At 37.1% G+C, this 26,299-nt stretch overlaps 1 protein-coding gene across 3 annotated transcripts in view; it reads right to left on the bottom strand.

The window, feature by feature from the left end:
- Positions 1-24,314, bottom strand: part of LOC150094108 (tubulin alpha chain, testis-specific) — a 42,604-nt gene extending 18,290 nt beyond the window's left edge. The window contains exons 1-2 of one of the 3 annotated variants that reach the window (XM_090411956.1): positions 24,085-24,314; positions 478-551 (exon numbers count right to left, since the gene is read on the bottom strand). The gene's annotated coding sequence lies outside the window, so the exon portion shown is untranslated. Of the gene's footprint in view, positions 1-477; positions 552-18,408; positions 18,539-24,084 lie in introns of those variants that run through there. The other 2 variants (XM_090411954.1, XM_090411955.1) reach the window with 2 other exon arrangements.
- Positions 24,315-26,299: the final 1,985 nt, after the last annotated feature.

Below are 26,299 nucleotides of genomic sequence, written 5' to 3'. Positions count from 1 at the left end.
ACTGCAAAGAGTTTATCAGATTCTTTTTTGCAACTGAATAAAGCTCTTGCCAGTTTCGAAGCAATGGACCCTAATGTTGAACGATTCACAAAGGTTGAACATATCATTCAAGATGCTGTGCGTTGTTATTGTGAGATATAAAGAAAAAAAGAAACAAACTGTTCAAACAAAGCTTAGCATGTTCCTCATCAAGAGAACATCTCTCACCTCAACCCAAGAACTTGACCTTGACGATCCACAACCCAGCACAAACAAAGATTAAAAATTGATTTTGTAAATTTCATTTGTATTAATTTTAACATGAATTTTAGATTGTATTTTTGTGTTTACAATACAGTATGTACAGTATTATTTTTCACATTATGTACAATATACATAATTATAAATTGAAAAGATTATAAAAATAAATTATAAAGATGATAAAAAGATTAGAAAGGTTAAAGAATACTGTTAGTAAATATATGGCCGACATACGACCTGTGAGCCAGAATGGAAGTCGGTCGTAGGTCGACGACCAAGTGTACTTATCTCTTCAGACACCATGTTCTTTTCTGGAATTTGAGGAGGCACAAATTAATTTCCAGGAATGGATTTTAATTTATTTTCATTGGTATAAAAGTATTTTTGAACTATACATAACTTAACTTTATATCAATCTAGAAAGCAAGATGCAGGTTTCTTTCCTAGAGTAGTACCAATGCATAAGGGTGGTAGCGGTAGGAGGAGGTATCGAACTATCGGCCTGTTTGTATTTCTTCTGTAGTTAAGATTTTGGAGAAATTAGTAAGAACTTGTATTGGGCAGATGAGATGAGGGAAATATTATTTATACAGGCTAGCATGGATTTGTTAAAAAGGTGCGCTTGTTTGAGTAATCTGTTAATCTTTTACAATAGAGTAACAAGAGCAGGTGGATGAGGGTAAGGCATACACTGTCATTTTTTTTTTGGATTTTTCAAAGGCATTTGACAGGGCGCTATATGACAAGTTGATTTTTAAGTTGCAATATATCAGGTTAGTGGTTTGGATTCGTGATCGGCTTTCTGGTAGATATCCGAGCTGTATATGAGGAGTAGTAGAAGTGGAATTCTGCAGGGTTCAGTGCTGGGTCCATTACTGTATCTTTTATGTCAGTGATATTGTCACAGGACTCCAGGGAGATGCTCAGTTGTTTGCAGATGAGTGAAGCTTGGGAAGGTTATTAGTAATAGTACTAATGTTTTAGCTCTTTCAGAGGATTTGAATAAGTTGGAAAGGTGGGCAAAAGAATATCAATTTAATGCAACTAAATGTAAGATTTTAAAATTTGGTGGAGTTATACATGAAGAATTGGAGGAAGCAAGGGATCTTGGGGTGATTGTGGATAGAGATTTTGAAGTTTCAAGGACATATTGCAAAGGTTATGGAGACATCTCAGAGAATTGTTGGAATGTTGAATACACTGACCACGGGATATAAAAGCGTGGTGATTCCACTGTATAAAGCTTTGATCAGATCACATCTGGATTTCTGTGCTTAGATCTGGTCACTGGAATTTGAATGGGATGAAGTAACCTTGAAGAAAAATAATAATAGTAATAAATAAATAAAGTTTGGTGTTTAGAGTTTTGGTTGATTTAACTTCCTTGTGTAATGTATAGAATGAAAATTTTGCAGCACCATTTTTTTTATGACAAGAGTAATAATGGCTTGTGTGTAATCAAAGAGCTGCCACTTGGGACAAAAACAGCACTGTACGATATTTTGTCAAATCTTCTGACTGCTCATTTTGACTTTATCTTCATAATTTGTCATGCTATTTCATCATCATTTAATATTTCATGCCTATTCAAACCAACATCTAAATTAAACTGATCAACAATAGCTTCATCTAAAATTTCAAAGTAATTGTAATTTTTACAGGTTCATGCACTCCACTGTCATTTATTCCTTCATCTTGAACTTCTCCACTGTCTGTGGATAGTAGAGTATCACAAAAGGGCTTTTGAATGTGTTTTGAATACATTAAGTGACTAAGCCAGGAGAAGGCAGGTAACTAGTGGTGTACCAGAGGACTGAACACTTGGTCCTCTGTTGTTTAATTTGTACATTTTGAAATGCAAAAATACTATATTGATGGTGATGTAGTACATTAGAGTGATGGTTGACAGTAGATGTTTAGAGGGCATATTGAAGTGTTGCAAAGACTGCACATTGTAGTGCTGCTATAAGAAGTACACCAACATGTAGGGATGAGGTGGTTGTGCCACTTTATAAAGCATCGATCAGACCATACTTGGACTATTGTGCTCAGATTTGGTTACAAATGCAGAAACATTAGAGGGTCCAGAGAATAGTGACTAAGACAATATCAGGACACTGGAATGATGGCTATGGAGAGAGGCTGAAGAAATGTGGAGTGCAGAGTTTGGTGAATAGTAGGAAAAGAGGTAATATGATAGACCTTCAAGTCAGTGAGGGAATTTTTATTGCGTTAATCTAGAGGGGGATTATAAAAAGCTGGCCTGGTTGGCCAAGTGGTTAGCGTATCTGCTCTCCAGCCAAAAGGCCGGGTTCGAATCCTGCCATGGGCATGGATGTTTGTGATTGTCTGTGAAAATACTACTGGTGGTCAGCAGTATATGGCATTGGCGTAAATGATGAAAGTAGAGCGGTTCGTTGCAGTTGGATTGAGTGGTGGATACGGAGAGTTGTGGAGTAATTGCCCTCCCTCAATGAGTCTTTGGACACCTGGAGGTGTTAGATAATAATAATAATAAAAAGAATAGAAGGTGAGAGGGGAAGAATCAGAGGCCATCCCCCAGAAGTTATGTAAGCATGTGGTGAAGTGGGGTGTGAGGAATAGATTTTTTACATCGAGAATTTTCAGTGAATGGAACACATTACCAGAATACGTTGTTAATGCAGTAAGCATTAAGGATTTTAAGATTCTATATGATAAATATGTTGTGAGTTGAATGAATGTCCCACAACAAGTGTACCAACTCCATGGAGTGTGTAATAATATCTTCCACTTTGCAATTAATGCTAAAGTACTACAGGTCTCATTCTGTCTACTTTCTTTCTTTTATATATATATTGATGACTTTCACCACTTTCTGGAAATCCAATCCACTTTTATGGATGACACTACATTGCACTCCTCTTTCTCATTTGACATACCATGCACTACACAAATCACCAAAACTTCCAGAATATCAACTTGTGCAACCCTAAATTCCATTCTCACAAACCATTCTTCAATGGGATTCCAATAATTTTATTAACATCAATGTTAGTAAAAACTCGGACTTATCTTTTATTTCTTGCGCAAAAGAACCTTTTGTTTCTGTCACTTTTAATACCCAAATCTCTGGAAGAAAAGATTTGGGTATTAAAAAAAGAAAAGAAGAAAAGGTCTCTCTTAATAATAATAATAAAAAAATCGCGAATTCAATTTACGAAGGCGCAAACTCGGTCAAAATGTTGTGCACAGTTGATTTTGGAAATCCCCAATTCATCTTCAATCAATCTCACTGACAATTTTGGGATTTCTTTGATGAAATCACGCACTTTTTGTATGTTTACTTCGCTCAGTACAGTTTTTGGACAGCCTGGCTTTTCATCGTCCTCAAGTGTCTCACTACCACTTTGAAATCACTTAAACCACTCGTAAACTTGAGTACGTGATAAGCATTCATCACCGTATGCTTTTTGAAGCATTTGATGCATTTCTGTAAAACTTTTACCAAGTTTAACACAAAAATCAATCGCAGCTCTTGAAACTCATTCATCAAAACACACTGTCAATATAACTTGGCTTCTAATGAAAGAAATGTCACAAACAGTTGACACAACACTAATGAAGATTTCCACTTTCGACAACAAAAAGATACAACAGATGGCGCCACTAGTTTCTATTTTCAAAAAGTTTGGTTTCTTTTTGGACAGAGGGTGCATATAAGTGCAATTAGGTTCTTGAAAGTTTTTCACTTGGTTATATTATAAATTAAAGATACCAAGAAATTATATACTTGATTTAATCCATTATCCAAATGTTAGCAAACTAAGTTTGCACCTGAAGTATCTTTCAGGATTGGGGTAACTTGTGGCAAAGGTGGTGACTTCACATCACTTGCCTTAGTATCCCATAATGCAAAGCACATCTCCTTGTGGACATGTATAATGCTATGCATTATGAAAAGGGTTACTACCCAGACCGGTTTCGACCTTTATTGAGGTCTCATCGAGCTCTCTAGTCCAGATTATTTTAATAAGGTGTGACACCTTTTGGCAACTCTTATAGGAAAATATGACTAATGCATTACTTCAACCTTGGTATCTTACTTCCGGGTCTGGCTCTCACTGATGAGACTTCAAAGGTCAAAACTGGTCTGGGCAGTGACCCTTCCCATAATGCATAGCATTATAGGCCGGTAGATGGCGTTGATGGAGATGACTGATAGTAGAGGTTCGGTAGTGGTGGAGACAGTTGTATAGTAGGTGTCCCCCCGCGATGAGTCTTTGGACTCCTTGGAGGTGTCACGAATAATAATAATAATTATACGTGTCTACAAGGAGATGTGCTTTGCATTATGGGTTACTAAGGCAAGTGATGAGAAGTCATACCATCTTTGCCACGAGTTGCCCCAGTCCTGAAAGATACTTAAGGCACAAACTTTGTTTGCTTTACACTTGGATAATGGATTAAATCAAGTAAATAATTTCTTGGTATCTTTAATTTAGCAATTAGGTTCATTAACAACCCACCTTTCCTAGCTCATTAGACTTTAAACTTATTCACTGACGAAGCACTCACAACCACCTCTGGTAATTCAATGCCATTCCACCCATTCACCACTCTCTAAGCAAAATATCTATTCCTAACAGCCTTGCTAACCATACTCATACAAAATTTCCATGGATGATCCCTTGTTCTTTCCCTTCCTGCTGTGTACTGAAAAAGTCTTTAGTGTCACTCCTATAAAAACTTCAATGCGTCTTTGGACTCCTTGGAGGTGTCATGTAATAATGATGATAATATAACTTATATGCTTCTATCATATCTCCTCTTTTCTTGCCTATTAGCTAGTTTCTGATACCCACAACCTTCAATCTATTCTCATAGTGAACATTCAATGGACCTTGTACAATCTCTGTCCCTTGGCTCTGGATCCTCTCCACCACTTCATCCCCACGGAATCCAGTGAACCAGATCTGCATGCAGTAGTCCAGATGTGGCCTTATTAACCAGAAAAGGGAACAATAACTTCTCTGTCTCAGTTTCATAGTGTGTTCCCCAACTGCTGTGTAATTTGGTTACCTTTGCAATATTTGCAAATCTTAGGAGGATTTTTTTCTCCTGGAAAAGGGTTTTTCAGCCTGCATACAGACAAAAAATACTAGTGGTGGTGTCGGGCAGTAGATGATTGGTAGTAGAGATTCGGTGTAGTAGTGAAGACGGTGAGTAGTTGTACAGTAGGTGTCCTCATGCCTTCTAAGCTTCAACTCCTGTCCATAATCACCCCGAGTCCATTGCCTCATTAGTTTCTTGCAGTGCAGTTCCATCAATAAAGTACACAGCTTGTGATCTCTTCTTTCTTGGTCAGGTGATGCACTTTCAAGTGCATCACCTGACCAAGTGTAAGGTGATGCACTTTCAAAGTGCATCACCTTACACTTGGTCACATTAAACTAGCAGTACCTTTGCCCAAACTGCCAGTCCTGCAGAATTTCTACATCATCTTCATTTACTTCCCAGTCGCTCTTCCCAATTTTGCATCATCAAGAAACAAATGAATATTTATTATTATTATTACGTAACACCTCCAGAGAGTCCAAAGGCTCATTGAGGGAGGTCACCTACTCAACAACTTTCTGTCTCCACCACTCATTTCACCAACAGCAACTATCTTCATCATCTACAACAATGCCATCTACTGCCAACCACCACCACTAGTATTTTCACAGACAATCACAAATATTCATGCCCACAGTGGGATTCAAACCCGCAGCCTTTTGGTTGGAGAGGAGATGCACTAACCACTCGGCCAACCAGGCCAGCATTTCATACCAAATCATTTCTTATATCATTAATGTACAAATTAAACAACAGAGGACCAAGTGTTGAGTCCTCTGGTACACCATTAGTCACCTGCCTTCTGGCTTAGTAATTATTGTAGCGATTTTGATTTTAATTAATATCACTGTTTCCTCCTGCCTGCTTTTTTGTTGTAAAAGAAAAGCAGACAGGAAGCAGTCCTTCAGTTTGTTTGGTTTTTTTTTTACAATGGGCAATGACATTTATTAAAAGGAAATAATACAAGGAAAATATAAGATAGAGATCTGCTTGTTATTAAATATAATAAAAAAGTACATGTTTTACTAACATCTGAAGAGTTGCAAAAAGTTTACTTTTAAAAAGCAATTTGAAGAGGAGGCCACATACAGCAAGCATGCTAGCTGTATTAGTTATCTGTGCTCTCATCTTTTGATTATTTTCTGTTGTGCATTATCCTGACAATGCTATCAAATATGTTCAGATCTTTTATTATTATTATTATTTCACATTAAATATTTTTAACAGAACAAAAATAATATCTCATAATAAAAAAAGGGGAGCTAGGTCCAATAAAAGTTTTGTTAAAGTAATCTCTCTATCAGAAAACCAGGATGTCCTCTGAAGAGATTCAATGATGATTTCTAAGGCTGGAACAGGCCAGTCTAGGTCTCCTTTCAAATCATTCGTACCTGAATGATTTGAAAGGAGATAAAATCGAAATGATAGAGGACCTGAATGAATTGTTTGAGGTAGCAAAAGAAAAGAGTGAGGGAGTTAGGATGATTAGTCTTTTGCCGCAGTATGACAGTGAAGTGTTTAGAAGGAGGGCCATAATTGCAAATGACTTTATGCGTGGGTTATGCATGATGAGTGGTGTGGAATGAGTTCGATGGACGAAAGGATCTATATAAGATGGATGGTTTGTATTTGAATGGATTCGGTGTAAGGAGACTTGAAAAAGTGTTGTTGAATGAAGTGGATGTGCAGAATCAGGGAAAGTAGATTAAGGGGGGGGGGGGGGAGTAGATATGCAGACCTTAGGGAGGCAGTTGAGTGTATGAATGAGTATAATATGCCCAAGCGAATAAGGACAACAAATCAGAATGAGATAGTTAGTGTAAGGCATCAAGGTAGGGATGGGCTAATGGGGGGGGTCTGCATTCATGTGGCCTTGGTTGGCACTTCCAGACCACAGGTTATTGGCATTAGTGAAACATGGCTGACTGTAGATGATATAGCTAGTGGGATTGAATGTGAGGGGTATGGTGTGTTCAGGAATGACAGGGAGAATAAATGGGGGGAGGAGTATTGTTGATGATAGCTGATGAGCTGCAGCCAAGGAGAATAGAAGTTGAATTGCAGGATAGAGAAAAGAGCACATTTGAGGCCATTTTGAGTGAGATTGTGGCTAGCAGAACAAAATATACAATTGGGTGCTGCTATCGAACAGGTGATGGAAAAGATGGTGGAGATAGTATGCACAAGCAAATAGAAGAAATGAGTGGAAGGAGGATAATTATTATGGGAGATTTCAACTATGGTAGCATTGATTGGAGTGAGGAGAGGACACGCAGGAGGAAGGAATTGGATTTTATGCGGTTATTAAGGGATAACTATCTGCGACAGCATGTAATGGAAAATACTAGGGGTCAGAGAGTGCTTGACCTAGTAATTGCATCTGAGGATTTGGCTGTAACTAATATGACCACATTGCCACCAATTGGTGAGAGTGATAATAGGGTCTTGACTTGGGAGGTGGCTAAAGGTGTGGAATTTAAGACAGGGTACATGTGGAATTATCGGGCTGGTAAGCATGACAAGATTAGGAGTTTGATCGGTTCAGTGCCATGGCATGTACAACTGCAAGGGCTAGAAGTTGATAGTGCATGGGAGGCAGTTAAGAAGTGTTTACATGAAGCAATGGCTGATTGTATACCTAGAGTTCAAATAATAAATCAAGTAGGAGTTTAAATGGTTTCATCATCATCAAATTCCTGCCATGTACCCTCAAGAGGTGTACAGGATATGATAGTACTATATGAAAAAAATTACATAATTACTAACTTCCTATCTACAATTTTCCTCCAAATCAGTCTGTTACTTGTCAAGACTCCAACTTTATCAGATCTTACATTTCTATCGTCTAAGGCACTTGTACCGTATCAATCCACCTATATCTTGGTCTTCCTCTGGGTCGTTTTCCTGCCAACCTAGCAGAGAACACTTGTTTGCTAATCTTAATTCGCCCATTCTGTTTAAGTGACCATACTACCTGAGATTAGCTCTGCTAATGCATTACTGGATGCTAACAATGTCAAGTTCTTTCCTAATATCCTTGTTTTTAATATGATATTGCCATTGATGCCATCTGTTCACGCCTCTAATCTTTCTCAGGACTCTCATATCTACGGTCTCTAGGCTTTGGTCAAGTGTTTTACTTCTGGCCCAGCTCTCAGATCCATAAGTTAAAACTGATTTGAACACTGTCTTGTATACAGCTAATTTAGTGTTCCGACTAATTTCTCTCTTATTCCATATGAATTTATTCAATTGACTTCCCACGATACCAGCTTTGCTGATTCTGTTATCTATTTCTATATTTAATTTACCATCAAGAGGGCGCTAGTGGGTCAAGCGCTACGAATGTGCTTTGAAGAGCTCCTGATTCAGATAAGTTTTACTAGGAATAATTAAGTATATATGCGTAATTGTTTAAGTAAGAGTGGCTGTAAACGTTGTACGCTACCGATATTATTAGTGTGGGGTTTTTTTTCTTGCTTAAACTAAATACGAAAACGTTAATATTAGACCTAGTAACCTGCAGAGAGAAAAAAATGGCGGCTGCATTGTCATTCCATGATTTTAATTTGGATTTCAGTAGGTTCGTTAAGTGTGAGGTCTGTTATATGTATTCCTTCGATTACATAAATGATTTGTGGATGTTTAGTGCGGATGGAAGAAGGGTGTGTGCGAAATGTGACCTGAACGAGGAATTGATGAATGCGAATATGAAGTTGATAACAGAAAGTGCTAGTACCGATTGTGTCGTGAGTGCACGTTTGAAAGAGGATGGCGGGAAAGACAGGCGAAAAAATGTTAAAAAATCAGGAAAAAAGAAAAAGAGCGATTTGACAACCGTAACGGATGTTAAAAGGGACGAAAGTGAGGCGGAAAGAAACGAAATTGAGAGAACGAATGAAAGTAGAAATGGCGTGGTGCAGAAATCGCAAGTAAAAAAAATCGAAAGAATGAATGATTGCGAAAAAAGAATGACTGATGGCGAAAGTTGGACGCATGTTGGAACGAAAGTACTGAACCAAAGAAAGATGAATGACAGTAAAAGTGAGAAGAATGATAGCGAAAGTTGGACGCATGTTAGTCCGAAAGTACGGAAACAAAGAAAGATATGTGAGAGTGAAAGTGAGAAGAATGACAGTGAAAGTTGGACGTATGTTGGACCGAAAGTACGGAAACAAAGAAGGATGAATGAGAGGGAAAGTGAGAAGAGAGGGTCGAGAGTTAGAAAGTTAGAAAGATTTAATGATAGAGTGAATGTGTCGCGAGGTTCAGAAGGTGAATTGGATTGGATGAAGCAAGAAATGAAATGGATGCGGAATGAAATTAAGAGAATGCAGGTCAAAACTATTAAAATAAATCATGATGGCATGAAAGAGTTAACAAAAGATGAGCGAGTGGCATTGTATGGTGACTCCATTATTAAAGGTGTGCTAGAGGATAAAATGCACAAGGTATGTTTTCCAGGCAGTAAAATGAGTAGAGTGATTGAGGCATTGAATATGAGGCGGGAACGAGCAAAAGAGTTAATTGTATTAATTGGTACGAATGATTTGAGAGAGAACAAGGAGCATGTCAGAATGAATGTCAGGAGACTGCTTGGAAAGATAAAGGAGAATAGTGTGACAGGAAGGGTGGTCAGTGTGTTGCCTAGGTATGATTGTGGTGAAATGAGGCGGAGAGCAAGGATTATGAATGATATTCTGGCTGAAATGTGTGAGGAGATGGGAGTACAGTTTGTTAATGTGTGGAATGAGTTTGAGGGACGAAGTGAGCTGTATGGGAGCGATGGACTGCATTTGAGTGGTTATGGTGTGAGTCGCTTGGAGAGACTGCTGCTGGAAGGTAGAGAAGTGAATAGAGAGAATGAATCAGATCGAGAGGGGAGTGATGTGGAAGAGCAGGAGAGAAAGACAGGAGAGATTGAAGGAGTGGAAATGAATGTGGAAGTGAGTGGTATGAGTATAGATAATGAGAGAATGGGTGTGCAAGAGGAACAGGGAAACGGGGAGGCTCAGGGTGGACAGGGATACACAGCGTGAGAAAGGTGGATGCTCCAAGAGGAGGTGAGAGAATGTGTAGGCAGGAAAGTAATGGGATGATCAGGGATCAAAAGGAAACAGATGGAATTGCAAAGGGTTCTAAAATGAAGAAGCAGAAAGGGAAATGGCCCCAGTCCAGCATGGAGAGATCACATCGAGTGAGTGGTATCAGTGGAACTAGCTGTAGATCCAGAAATGAGTTGTTGTGTTTGTATACCAATGCTAGAAGTATAAGAAACAAGGCGGATGAAATGGTTGCACTAATTGCGTCTGTGCACCCAGAGATTGTCGGAATAAGTGAGACATGGTTAGATGAGGATGACATCCTGACAGGAATAGAGATGGAAAGGTATGATGTGTTTCGTGAGGATAGAAGGGGTAAAAAGGGAGGGGGAGTGCTATTGATGATAGAGAAAGAGTTATGTCCATACAAGGTAGAGATGCAAGGGGGAAATGGGGCCAGTGGTTTTGAGGCAGTATGGTGTGAGATAGAGGTGAATAGATTCAAATACTTGGTGGGATGTTGTTATAGACCTGGTAATGTGGATGGTGGTGATAGTGAAATGTATAGTCAAATAAGCCAAGCAAATAAGAAAAGGATGATCATTATGGGTGATTTTAATTATGGCAATATAGATTGGAATGAAGAGATAGCAACTGGAAGTAAAGAAAATGAGTTTCTTGAGTTTTTGAGGGATAACTACCTCAGACAGTATGTAACAGAGGGCACAAGAGGATTAAGGGTCTTGGATTTGGTCATCTCATCGGAGGATGTAATTATCAATGAGGTATCAAATCATCCACCAATTGGCGAAAGTGACCATGAGGTGATTACTTGGGTGGTTGCCAGCAGTGCAAGGACCCCTGTGAAAAAAGGGTATATGTGGAACTACAAGGGGGGTGATTATGAAGAGCTCAGGAGACAGCTTGCAGGTGTAGCATGGAATGAGGAGTTAGCTGGAAAAGAGATCAATGCAGCTTGGGGGATTTTCAAAAAATATTTAGTGGATGCAATGTCTAAATGTATACCACGGGTGAGAAGGTTAAATAAGTTAGGTGTGAGATGGATGAATAAAGAGATTAAGCATGCAATACAGAGAAAAAGGGCATTGTGGAGGCAGCATAAGAGAAGTGGAAGTAACCAATTTCATGAGTTCTACAAAGACCAGGCAAGGAGAGTGACTTGGTTGGTGAGAGTAGCTAAAGAGAGGTATGAACAGCAGTTAGCTAATGAAGCTAAAAAGAATCCTAGGGAGTTCTTTCGATATGCAGCCAGCAAAAGAAAGAATGATTATGGAAGGATGACATTGATTGGAGGAAATGGTATAAAGACAGCTGTTGCAGAATGTGTGGTGGAGATACTTAATGAGCAGTTCATAAAGATCTTTCAATCTTGTGAATGTGACTTCATGGAGAGATTAAGAGCAGTTGATGATGGGGAGGAGAGACTGACTGTAAGTGAGCAAGAGGTGTTTGGGGAGTTGAGTAAACTAGATGTAAATAAGGCTGTGGGACTTGATAATATATCACCGCGTATTCTGAAGGAATGTGCCAGAGAGTTGACACCTGCCTTGACATATTTTTTTAATACGAGTCTTGCACTTGGTCAAGTCCCTAAAGAGTGGAAGGAGGGCAAGATTGTGCCACTTCATAAAGGAGGTGATCGAACTCAAGCATCAAACTATAGGCCTATCTGTGTGTCAGGTGTTGTGGTTAAGTTGTTGGAGAAGCTTGTGAGAACTAGGATCCAGAGTTGGGTTGACAACAATGGTATAATCTTTGATGGACAGCATGGATTTGCTAAAGGGAGGTCGTGTTTTAGTAATCTACTTACTTATTACAATAAAGTGACTGCTTCCTTGGACAGAGGAGAAGGATACACAGTAATATACTTGGATTTCGCAAAAGCTTTTGATAGAGTGCCTCATGATAAGTTGACAGTCAAACTAGAGCAGATGGGGTTGGATATTAGATTAGTGCATTGGATTGGAGACTGGCTATCTGATAGGTATCAACAAGTTGTGTATGGGGGTGCAATATCCAGGAAAAGGAAAGTCACTAGTGGAGTGCCTCAGGGATCTGTTTTAGGGCCATTACTATTTAACTTGTATATTAATGATATTGGCGAAGATTTGGATGGAGATATTCAGTTGTTTGCAGATGATGCAAAGTTGGGACGAACCATAAAGAGTAGTGAAGATGTTGTGGCCTTGCAAGAAGACTTGAATAAATTGAGTGATTGGGCAAGCAAATGGGGATGTGAGTTCAATGTTGCAAAATGTAAGGTTTTAAAATTTGGAAAACAAAGATGGGATGCAGAATTTATGCTTGGTGAAAATATATTGTTGGAAGTAGAGGAAATAAGAGATCTGGGAGTGATAGTGGATAAGGATCTAAAATTTAGGGGTCACATCGCCAAAATTGTGAAGACAACACAAAGACTTCTGGGAATGATGAGGAGGACACTGACATGTAGAAGTAGGGAGATTCTTGTTCCATTGTATAAGGCTTTGATTAGGCCACACATGGACTATTGTGCCCAGATTTGGTCACCTGGTTTTCAGAAGGATGAAGAGATGTTGGAAAGGGTCCAAAGGCGACTGACTAAGGTAGTTTCTGACCTCTGGAATGTCGAGTATGAGGAAAGATTGAAAAGATGTAATTTGCAGAGTCTAGTGGAGAGAAGGAAGAGGGGAGATATGATAGAGACCTACAAGTTGGTAAGGGGTTGCTATAGGATCAATGGTGGAGAAGTTCTACAGCGAATAGTGGGAGATCAGGGGAGAACCAGAGGTCATCCCTGGAAACTGTATAAAGAGGGTGTGAGTAGGGGAGTGAGAGGCAGGTTTTTTTTCGTGCAGAGTTGTGAATGATTGGAATGCCTTGCCTGAGAGTGTGGTGTCTGCAGGGAGTTTGAATGTGTTTAAGACCCGGTATGATGAGATGTGTGTGAGATAAAAGGACCTCCTAGATGAGTCTTTGACTCCATGAGGTCTTGTTTAATAATAATAATAATAATAATAATAATAATCTTCACTAAAAATCATGCCTAAGTAGCTAAAATGTTTTACTTGTTCCACAGGTTCTCCATTCACAACACAGTTGACATTTTCAATGATTCTGCCTATTTTCATTGTCTTTGTCTTTTTATTGCTGACCTTCATACCATATCTATTACAAGTTATTCAATTTAGTCAGAGAATCTTGCAGACCTGTAACGGATTTATTTAGAAGTATAACATCGTCTGCATAAAGCAAAGAGCTGACATTAACATCTCCAATTTTGATATCATGTTTAATACCACTTTCATTCATAATGTGATCCATATAGATAATGAATAACAGAGGGGATAATGTACATCCTTGTCTCACACAAGATTTAACATTAAACCATCTTCCTGTACTTCAATTCTAACTGCTGACTTACAACTCAAATAAAGATTAAGCATTGCTTGATATAATGCCCCATTGACACCATATAACTGCAGCGTATTGAATAGCTTCTCTCTTGGCACCTTGTCATATGCCTTTTCCAAATCGACGAAACTTAAATACAGATCTTTGTTATATTCTCATGCTTTCTCGACTATTTGTCGTAAAGTGAATATCTGATCCTGACAGCCTCTATTTGGCCTGAATCCAGCTTTATCCTCACCAAGCTTCTCTTCCACAATTCTTCTCAACCGTTTCTCAAGTATACTTGCATAGATCTTGCCAGGAACACTCAGTAGGGAAATACCTTTGTAATTCTCACATTCGGTTTTATTTCCCTTTTTATATATGGGTACTATGAGAGCTCAACTCCAATCATGGGGAATTTGTCCCTCTTTCCAGGCTTTCTGAATTATGCAGTACAGCCACTGTAAGACTCTTATACCACCATACTTCAGCATTTCTGGTCGAATATCATCTACTCCTGCTGCCTATCCACATTTCAAGCCTTTGATGGCTTTTTCTACTTCAAGTATGGATATGTATTCCTGACTGCATGGCTGGTCAGTGTTTTTAACCACTGTGCTGTCATCACTGCTTGTTTCATTTAGCAGTTTTTCAAAGTAATTACTCCATTTTGCAGCTCATTAAGCTTGAGCTGCAAAAAAAGAAACAACTATGGAGGGAATTTAAGGAGAAAAGTGACCGGCAGGCACATGATCGGTATAAAGCGCAGGCCAGAAGGGTAACGAGTGTGGTAAGAAAAGCAAAAAAGGATTACGAAAGAACATTGGCCATGCAGGCTAAAGAGAATCCTAAACAGATTTTTCGACATGTTGCAAGTAAAAGAAAAAATGTATATGGCAGAATGATTTTAAAGAATGCCGATGGTAGGGAGGTAACCGAATCAGTTGATATAGTTGAGTTACTGAGCGAGCACTTTGCAAGAATATATCACCCAGGTGGTGACATTACAGAAATGAATGAACCAATAGATTATACAGGAATTGTGATGAATGAAATGGAGGTAAATAGTCTGTTGCAAAACCTGAATGTCAATACATCTGTGGGATTGGATGGTATACCAGCTCGTGTCGTACGTGAAGCGGCTAAAGAATTGTCAGTACCCTTGACCATTTTGTTTAACTTGAGTCTCGGGTCTGGGTTAGTCCTGAGGGGGTGGAAAGAGGAGAAAATAGTTCCACTGCATAAAGGAGGTTCCAAGACTGATGTTGTAAATTACTGACCGATTAGCATATCAGGAATCGCTGTCAAGGTCTTGGAGAAATTAGTCAAGAAAAGAATACAGGATTGGATAGATGAAAACAAGATATTGTATGGGGGACAAAATGGTTTTGTGAAGAGTAGATCATGCCTCAGTAACTTGCTCATGTTTTATAACACAGTGACGGCTGAACTAGATAAGGTAATGGGTTTACAGTGATTCTACTGGACCTTGCCAAGGCCTTTCACAGGATACCACATGGAACTCTAATCAGTAAACTGGAGCAGATGGGGATGGATATAGGGTTGGTGAGATGGATAGGAGGGTGGTTGATGGAGAGATACCTGAGAGTGGCTTATTCAGGAGTTGAGTCCAAAAGACAGCTTGTGACTAGTGGTGTGTCGCAGGGTTCTGTTCTTGGACCACTACTTTTCAATTTGTTCATCAATGATATAGGAAAGGATCTGAGAGGAAGTATTCACTTGTTTGCTGATGATGCAAAGTTGGGTAGAGCAATTGCGAGTGCATGGGATGTCAAAATTTTGCAGGAAGATTTGGATAGTTTGGAGGACTGGGCTAGGGAAAATGGATGTCAATTTAATATGGCAAAGTGTAAGGTTATACATTTTGGGGTGAAAAGATTAGCAGCAGTATATCACATTGGTGAAACCATACTCCAGGAGATTGCTGAGGCCAAAGATTTAGGAGTGTTGGTGGATAGGGAATTGAAGTTTAGGGGGCACATTGCAAAAGTGGCTAAATCAGCTCATCAAATCACTTGGCTTCTTAAAAATACTTTAACAAGCAGAGACAAACAAGTTATTGTTCCTTTGTATCGAGCCTTGATAAGACCCCATCTAGACTACTGTGCCCAGATATAGGTGCCAGGGTTTCTTCTTGATGGGGAGGAGGTGGAGAGGATCCAGAGACGAGTGACCAAGATGATAGCAGGTCTGTGGAATGAACCTTATGAGAACAGGTTGATGATTTGTGGGTTGCAAAAATTGGTCGATAGGCAGAAAAGGGGTGATATGATTGAGACATTCAAATTACTGAAGGGTTTCTATAAGATTAATCCAGAAGATATTTTTGAGAATAGGACTGGTGCTGGGAGGACTAGGGGCTATACATGGAAGCTGGGCAAGAATGTGGTTAGCAGGGATATTAGAGCTAGGTTTTTTACTTGGAGAGTGGTGCATGAGTGGAATAAGCTGCCAGAGTCTGTTGTGGGTGCTATGACTGTGAATGAGTTCAAGGCGAGGTATGATAGATACTGTGTGAATGTTGAATAGTTGTACTTGACATGATGTTAGGGCCTCCCTCGATGAGTCTGTCGACGCCTTGGAGTTGACCGGAATAATAATAACCTTGACAAGCATGATGATGATGATATCTCTTCTTCCAGTAGTACTAACAGTCACTTAAGCACCAATGACCTTCCGACTATTGTTGGACTTCACAACCGCAACTAAAGGATAAGGTGTTAGCCCTATGCCTCCCAAAGTGTCCTATGTCTGTAGATGTGTGTTCACAGGGCCCATTTTGCCTGTTCTGGAAGCGAAACCCCCCCCCCCACCTTCGTATGAGACTGGCTAACTCAACCTTTCAATGAAAGGTTGAGTTAGCCAGATAAAGGTTCCTCACATCTTGGATGGGAATCGAACCCAGGTCTTTCAGACCAAAGGGCTTCGTCTATACCGACTGAGCTACGGAGGCTCGATGATCTCGCTATCAATATTTTTTTCATCTGTTTTTACCGTTCATTAATATTAGTATTATAAATGATTATATTTGTTGCTGATGAAATACATTTTTAACTACTGTTTAGAAATAACTTCATAAATGCTTTAAAATGTAAAATTAAACTTTAAAATTAAACAGCTGTGGCTTCAAGATAGTTTTCATTATCAAAGCAAAAACAGTTGAACAGATAAGTTCAAACTGTTCCAACAATATGCCGAAATTATTTACGCTTTTCATCATATTGGAATTATTCACGAATCCCTCTTTTTAAGAACTTTTAAGTTAAGGAAAAAAACTTATATGAAAAACTTTGGCTAATTCACCCTCTCTCTCTCTCATTTTTCCCTCACAGAATTTTAAAATTGTGAAATTATTCAAAATTGGACCATATATAAGAAATGAAGCCATCAGAAATGAACTAGATATTTACGGCGTAAATGAAAAGATCAAGGGATATACAGAGAAATGAAAAGATATCGGCTACCAAAAGAGATGTATAGATATAGACCAAATGGAAAGACCAGTGAAGCCGGAATAGGCAAATGCTTAATCCTTGAAGAGAAGAAATTATTCAATCTTTGTACAAAGATTGAAGCATATTCAAAAACATTTCCTGCAAACAAAGTGTTTGTCTTAAATTTGAATGTCAACTATATGCACTTGTCCAGGAGATGTTCAAGGCGATTCTTCTTTCTTTTTTTTTTTTTAACGCACATGTAAAAACGAAGGCTGCCACCGCTGAGCTAAGTCAATACTATACTAAACATTTTTTTAAATATCCATAACACGGTATTCTTACTTTTTTCACATTCTCTTCTTTGAGAATATTGATAGGATTCTGGTATTTCTTACATATTTAATATCCTTATTGTTAAAATGCCAATTTAATGCTGCTAAAGTCATATGGTCATTTATTTTTCCAAGAAAAACGTTAATTCACATTAATTACAAATATTTAAGCTGTGAGGGATAAAATTTAACCCCCCCCCAAAAAAAAAATCCCCCATTAAAACCCGCTGACGCGATCGATAAATTTTGCGCTAGCGACTATCCAGCATCCTTTTCGCGCCATTGAACTGCCTTACTTAGCAACCTATTCAACACTTAACGACAGGATAAATAAATGTTTGTTGTTGACAAGCATTTGTTATCCATTTCGTACGTTTAGCATTGTTTTAAGAATTTCTGCGCATCGATTACAATAAAACGTCTCGTAAAGGAAACCACGCAGCAGCAACATGTTGCAGTGGGAACTCCGGATTGGCCAAGAAGCCAGGTTCAGTCTATTTTGGCGGGCTTTACGGGATTCGCTTGAATACATCTGGAGTTTTTGGGCTATTCTAAAAACGACAAAATTCTTTGTTGGATACCAACATCACGATATGGCAAAAGTATTATATTCAGTTCTTTGAATCATATCATTATGACAATTTAAGGTCCAAAACAAGCAATCAGCAGCATTATACAGGCGAAAATTCTCTTCTCATAGTAAGTTATAACGAAATATAATATCACTGTCTCTTCATTCCAGTTATAAATTTAAACTTGATTTCAATAAACCATATGTTAACTTAAATAACAAAAACAGCACCCAACTTTATACGGAAAGCAGTATAAAATTTCTACACAAACCTGATCACAAAAGAAAACTGGATATATGGAGTTGGTTATTTCTTGAAATGCAGAGATAGGCGGAACGAGAAGTGCAACGGACCTCGCCCCAAACCGTTATGATGATTGAACGACCGGCAACCGCATCTAGACGAAATCGCAACCAATAGTTTTCGTTCGCATCAGCATGCGCAGTAGAGTTAACGATTTATCTAGCAATTCGTTTTACCTGGCAGCTGGCCGCCGCAATCCATTTCCGTAAAATATTCATATCCAAGTTGCTTTATTATTATTACTATTTTTTCTTTTTTGAAAAGCTGATTTAATTTTGAGAAAATAGTTTCCTGAGAGATTCGACCAATAATAGTATGAGAGAACATACTATTATTGGTCGAACAGATATAATCTATCAAAAAATTAAGAGAAGTTATATTTCAGAAAACAAAACTTAGTGTTAATTATGGCCAAGTAAATTAGCTACATAGAAATCTAATGTGATATGGAAGTTTATTTTATCTACGTAGTCTGCTGTGTCTGTCAGCTATATTTGTCTGTAGCGTATATTCGTTCTGCATGATTAAAAAAAAAAAAAAAAGAAAGAAACACCGCATTAGCCCGGTTAGTTCCTCTTCAGTTTGAAAAGCTCATATATAAAATTCTTCACGTACTTAAAGAGATTCAAACCTGAGTCTTTCCAACCAAAGGGCCCCTTGCTAACTGATCTTTCTTCTGTAGTTACTAATTTAAATTTATTTCTTTCTCTAGACTGTGTGTGTGTGTGTGTGTGTGTGTGTGTGTGTGTGTGTGTGTGTGTGTGTGTGTGTGTGTGTGTGTGTGTGTGTGTGTGTGTGTGTGAATATATATATATATGTGTGTGTGTAGAAACTCTCGGGGGGGGGACCCTGTAACCCCTAGAGAGCGCGTCCTCTGGGTGGCGGATAGGGGAGCCCACCATGCGTACGTATGTGTATGGTGGGGTGGTCCGAATATACTGAATAAAGACTCGTGGACCAACAGGGCCATAAGGGGCAATCATCTTGATTGTAAGGGAAGTGGCATTCCATGGACCCCTAGCTGGATCTATCCTCTTCTACTTTGAGGAAGAGCCACTTACTTTAATCTTTCCTATAAGGCCTTATCAGCCAACTCTTCTTATTTTATGACCTTTATGCTATCAGAGTACTCAAGGGCCATGGGGTCTTTTCATTTCTGGCCTTACAACTATGCCCTCTCTATAAACCTTACTATAATTCTTCTATAATCTACTCTTTCCTCCTTCAATATACCCTATTCCTCCTATGGGTTTAAATTTGAAAGAAAGCTAGTTCAGAAGCCTTAAGGTAGCAGCCCTACCACTGAACTATTCCATCGTCAGGCTAGTTCCCTGACATGGAGAACATAATTCTACTTGTAAGCTGACAGAAAAAGATAATCGGATTGAATCTATGGAAAACAACCCTGGAAAGGGTAAAACAAAAATGGAAATGACAAAATATAATACACATATGTAAGAGGAATAGCATATAAAGAAATAGAATTAGACCAACTATTAAATGAAAGAAATTTTAACATAGCAGTAATCACTGAAACAAAAAAGAAATTAAAAGGAACTATGAGAAAAAAAATTTTAATGTGATATACAGTGGGGTCTACAGAGACCAAAGAGCACAAGCAGGAGTGATGATTTGGATTCATAACTCCCTTTCAAAACAGTTAAAACATTATAAATTATGGAATGAAAGAATAATAGAAGCTAGAATAAAAATAGATAGAGGCTATTTAACAATAATTGGTTTATATGCCCCAGAAGAAGGAAGGAAGAGAACAGGATAATATTGATTTTTTATAATCAGCTACAAAACATATATAATAAAATAAATAAAAATGATTACGTAAGTTTAGCAGGAGACTTAAATGCAAGAATTGGAAACACGAAAATTAATAATAATATAGGAATACATGGAGAACATACTCTAAGCAGGAATGGTAAAAAATTGATTGACTTTGTAGTTTATAATAACATGAAAGTAATGAACTCATTCTTTATGTATAAACATAAAGACATACATAAATATACTTGGGCAGCAAGAGGATGGAAATCAATATTAGATTACTTTATATTAAATGAAAAGACATCAAAATTTTCACTAGATGTTAGAGTTCACAGAGGATATGAAACAAGCAGTGACCACTTCCTTGTTAAAATAAAATTAAGATTACCACCTAAATGGCTACAAGTAACGAGAACAGAAAGAAAATTTGAAACATTTGTTTATAAAACTAGACTATTGAATGACACAAATGTACAGGCTATATGAACAAAGAATTAATCAATATCTAGATAAAATAAAACAAAATGAAGAAATAGAAATAGAATGGCTTAATATAAAAACGATACTAAATGCAGCAGCAAATGAAAGCTTAGGAAAGACCAAAAAATTCAATAAAAGGAAAAAAAAAAACTGAAGATCTGGGATGATACAATCAAAGAAATGATCAAAATGAAAGCCACACCTGACAATGCTAATGTTGAAGTAATGCAGAGCTTATGAATTTTACCTGAACAAGTTGCCACAGGTGCTTCGACCTTGTTAATTAAAATCTCAGGATGAGAGATAGATGTAGAAGGTTTTTTTAAGTTGGGTATAATATGTATCCAAGATGTTAAGTTATTTTAAAAAGACGCAAGATACCGTTCACCAGCTCTGTCTGTTAGGATTAAGTTAATTAGAAATCTCGGGTGCCCCAGAAGGTACTCTGAGATTTGTCATTAACATGAATAGTGAGCGCAGTGCAAAGGAAAAAGGTGATCTTCTCTAGCATTTATGTTACAAAGTTTTTCTTTAGGATCATCACTAAAAAATAGAAATACGTAAGAACACTCTTAACATCGATATTTTGGTCAAATGTCCACCAATTTCAACAGAAACCTAAGAACAACTAGTTCAAATCAAACAGAAGGCACTCATGGCAATACGGATGACATAAAGTGCTAGCAATACAGATGATGCACACTCATTAAAAAAAAAAAAAAAAAAAGAAGAAGAAGATGGGTTTCGTAATAGCATTTCACTGCCAGAATTGAACCTAGAGCCGTTTTGGAGATGATGTACTGAGACATTTTGATTTAGCCGCTGCATATGGCCCGATCGAGATCAAAATTGAAATCACTTTAAATTTTAATACAGATCGGGTACACTAAGTTTCATTAAATTTCTACAGTTTGTTTTATATATATATATATATATATATATATATATATATATATATATATTAGGATAACCAAGCAATTTTATATGCTTGGTTATTTTAGCTCCTAATCCCAAGTATGCAAACAATTAAGTTTGCGCCTGAAACAAAGTTCAAGTCTAAAGATGGTACAACACCAGGGCAACTCATTGTAAAGGTGGTTAAAGCTTTGATCACTATTCTTAGTATTTTCCCATAATGTAAAGAAAAGGTCGAAACCGGTCTGGGTAGTGACCCCACCCATAATGCATTGCAGTATACATCTTCTAGTGAGATGTGCTTTACATTATGGGAAAATACTAAGAATAGTGATCAAAGCTTTAACCACCTTTACAATGAGTTGCCCTGGTGTTGTACCATCTTTAGACTTGAACTTTGTTTCAGGCGCAAACTTAATTGTTTGCATACTTGGGATTAGGAGCTAAAATAACCAAGCATATAAAATTGCTTGGTTATCCTAATATACAATATACCCAAGTTAAAAATTTATTCCCATATATATATATATATATATATAGCTTGGTATTTAAAATAGCTTGGTATTTTTAACACGCCCACATATATAACAAAAAAAAACTTTTGTGAAATGGATTTGATCTTAAGTCCGAAAGTATTACCTATTAACCAATCATACTTTTAACGTATGAATATCACCAGGGCTCGACAAATATGCTCGCCCATGGCGAGTAGCTGGACAAATCTCTAAAAAATAATATTTTTTTAGCTTGAATAAAACACAGCAGAAAAAATAATCTAACAATCTAACATAACGAATGCAAAACCAATCTAATCTAATGTAATTAATTAATGTAACAAACAAAAATTAATATAACAGTTATATCTTCCACGAAAAAAACTGTTTTTTCACTGTTCTTTCTATTCTTGTTATTTACGGACTTCTTGGAATGATTCTTTGGAAATGGAAGGTAAACAACGCCATATAACTTGATGGAACTCCTATTGACTTACTGGAACATATCGTTAAAAGAAATACAGGGGGGAGAGTCTTGGGCGAATACATTTTTTTGTGTTGCGAGTAAAATTTTACACAATTTGGCGAGCCCCGTATATTACCAAATGTGCATCGAACTGCAAAATACACATTATTAGATCAAAAAAGGAACGAAGACATTTTAAAAGCACTAAAAACAAAATCAATAGAAGAAAAACTAAACAATTATAAACAAAAATAGATTGAACATGTAAACCGAATGGCCAACACCCAAAACAAATGCTAAAATATAAGCCAATTGGAAAGAGAAGGCAGGGTAGACCTCAAAAAAGAATACTGGATGGGATAATGAGACCGGAACAAACCAATATGGTCTATACCCGTAATTAGTGTTATGATGATGCATCTTTAAATGAGTTATAATTTTTTACATGCCGTAAGTCGAAGTGTTCAGAGTTGTATTCACGATATTTCTTTTGCGAGAACTATCATAATCTGTCGATCCGTTTTTTGGTATCATTAGCTGACTGCGTAAGCAGTATGAATTATCACACGCTCCTGGATAACTTGAGTACGGATGTTTTGTCTGACCATATACAAGTTATTCAAGTACACAAGTAACTGTCCCTGCACGACAGTTCACGTCTTCATAATACACCCATAAGCGATCTGCTTTCTTTGAAGATAAATAATAAAATATTTATCCTCAGTGTCCATATCAATACAATTCCTTATTTCTTAATTTTCTATATGTTTCCGGAAGTCAGGGGGAAAAAACACAAGATTCTGAACATTAAGAAATGTTCAGAATCCATTAAGCAGGTTTGTAGTCTCTTATTGAAAGATGAAATTCACTTTCGGCTAAAAGTGAATTTCATCTTTCAATACGTCGAAATGTTCTCTTGCGATACCATCGAGAATTTAAGATTTTTGCTGCACCATCCCAAATACGAGATCAATATTCGATAATCGGATGGATTTGAGATGGGTACAGAGATAATACACGGATAGGTGAATACAAGAGTCGACCTTGAATAGAAATTTTTTTTTTTTTTTTTTTTTTTTGGAGGTTGAGGATGCTGCAGTAGAAATGTGTTTGCACTGGTAAAGGGTAGAGACTGGCAATCCAAGAAGACAGCACATCAGTGATCGTCTGATTGGTGATTTGTGCATTCTTGAAGGTCAAGGAATGACTTGAGATCTTTTTTTTTTTTTTTTTTTTTTTTTTTTTTTGCGAGAAAGATGGCAAGGCTGAGCTTTGATAGCAATGAAGGAAGGTATAGAGGTCAGTGTTTAATAAGACACTAATCGCAGAGGCTGTTAAATAAGAAGAAAATAACCGGATTGATGTAACTAAAAATGATCTTTTATGTAGGCTTTTTTTGTTGTTGTTGTTTGTTTGTTTGTTTGTTTATGCAATTTAAAAATAGTGACATTCCACTAATAATTCTTTCTTTAGTCGATATAAAAACACAAAATCTCACTGGCTACTTTACCTTATTTTGTTGCAAACAGCTAAGCGTTTCTTCTTAATTCACTTTGAACTCCTACGCTGTCTTTCTCGCTTTCTTTCCCATCTACTCTTTTCCTCTATATAACATAAAATAAATATAAATAAGCAAAGTAACATCGGAATATGGCTGTTTTTAAACCTTCGAACCTTTCTTTGTTTACGCACATAGACTCCTAGCCCTACACTGCGATTCCTATTTCAAAACAAACAAGTTTATTCCTGATACATAATTGATGTTCTTTATATATATTTAGGAAGCTTGCCAACAAAACATTGTGTCTCGTGTGCTAAACAGATCAAATAGGTCACGTTTTTCGAACAAGAATATTTATTGTTCAATGCACTTGAATTGTCGAGAAAGACACGTGCCGCATTTTATTTTATTTTATTTTTTATAATTACAAAAGAAATCAAGCAGCACTATTATAACAAAATTTAATAAAAAAATATGGAAGTTTTTGATAGTAGCTTTGAAAGTGCTTTTAGTTTATTAATTTAATATAATACTTCTCTTCATAGGAGAGAATATTTTTAGCAATACAAATGCGGTGGTAACCTTGAATTTCTTGTATTCTGTAGAAATGCAACGATCACGTAGCTGATATGCTGCTAACTTTCACACAGAAATTGCTTCGCTGAGTGAAACCTTCAAAGCGTTTTTTCTTGGGGTAAATAGAAAACATCACTAAATAATGCAATACGTAGTGAAAAGAAAAAAAAAAAAAAAGAAGCAATTTTCATATTTTTATTTATAATTAAGTATTTTTAGCGCGTACGCTTGCTGGGAGTTTGAGGTGAAAACATGAATATCTTCTTTAATGAAAAATTTTAGCAGATACATAGTTATAAGTTAGTAATAAAAAATACTAACTTATAAGCATTTTTATTAATATTAATTTTAGTCATTTTTATTATTAATAGTAAAATAATTATTTTTATTTTATATTATGTTATTATTACTAATATATATCCGGTATACTTTAAACACGAATTCTGATATGTTTATTTTTTTAATAATCTTAAACTCCGACTGAGACGTTCAACTTTGCATTTACGACCAATATAAAGTTTCTCGATTCATTGATAGAATTGGAAACCAAGTGCTTCAAACTGATGTTCGTCTGTTTTTCTAATAAAAAGAATGCTTTTCGAATGTGTCACAGAAATACTATATTCAATACGGGAGAAAAAAAAAAGTGTTCCGAATCTTCTGCCTCGTGTTAATACAGTATATAGTTTTAAAACTGGAATAAAATTTCATATTATAAAGCTATGCTTTGGAAAGTTTGCACTGCTTCAGTTTATAAAGCTTATGTTAAAAAAAAAATCTTGTCATAAAAATTTAAACAAACGGAAAAGAACTAAGCAGTGCACTGTACTATTCCTACTAAGAGTGCAGTCTCAATCTTCTTCAGTTATTGCTTAATTCTTCGTTAACTTTCATGTACAGATATATTTGCGAATAAAAGCAACACGTCTTCCTTCTTCATAAACAACATTTGGCAAACGTCTTTGTCACTCCCTCTGCATTCAATCAATGATAGTGGTGGAAGTGGATACTCGACCTCCATTCTTTCCAGCCCGAAAACTCCGCTACGTACAAGTCCTTGGCTGAAATTCCTTCCTCTTAATCCTTTGGTGCCTATGCGTGTAAGAAAAAAAAAAAGAAAAGAAAAGGGGGGTGTGTGAAGAATTAGACCTGTGTTATTCACCTTGACACACGTACAGTATACACATATTTCTTCTCATTCTCCCCGCTCATAATTTCTTCTGCATTTAGCACCGAACTTAATAATTATGTTTTATTATTTTTTACTTTTTTTTTTTTTTTTTTAATTTTACATCACCTCTATGACCATGAGACCTCGCGCTTATCAAGACCACATTTCGTACATGCAGGAAAGAGTAAAATAATATAAGCCAGTTCCTTCTTTTATCTAAACTTGTTTAATAGAAAGAAGGCGAGCTATTTTCCCGTGTTATAACCTTACTTTTATAAATTGAGGTTGGAACATTAATACCCTCATCGCTTTGTCTTTCCCCGTCCGATATCTGCCTGCCTATCGCGAAGAGAAAGAAAAAGACAAAGCGATAAACAGGAAAGTAGTCATGGCGCAGTATGATAGCTTGTTTTGTTTTTAGGACTCGTGCTGCCTTCAGTGACCTTGGCGAGGAACGCAGATGACAGAGTTAGTGCC

Source organism: Typopeltis vanoorti, chromosome 22 (genome assembly GCF_054136105.1).
Source record: "Typopeltis vanoorti isolate ZY-2024b chromosome 22, IOZ_Tvanoo_1.0, whole genome shotgun sequence".
Classification (NCBI taxonomy): Eukaryota; Metazoa; Arthropoda; class Arachnida; order Uropygi; family Thelyphonidae; genus Typopeltis; species Typopeltis vanoorti.
Note: the sequence above shows the minus strand (reverse complement) of the source record. Positions and strands in the feature narration are given on the sequence as shown.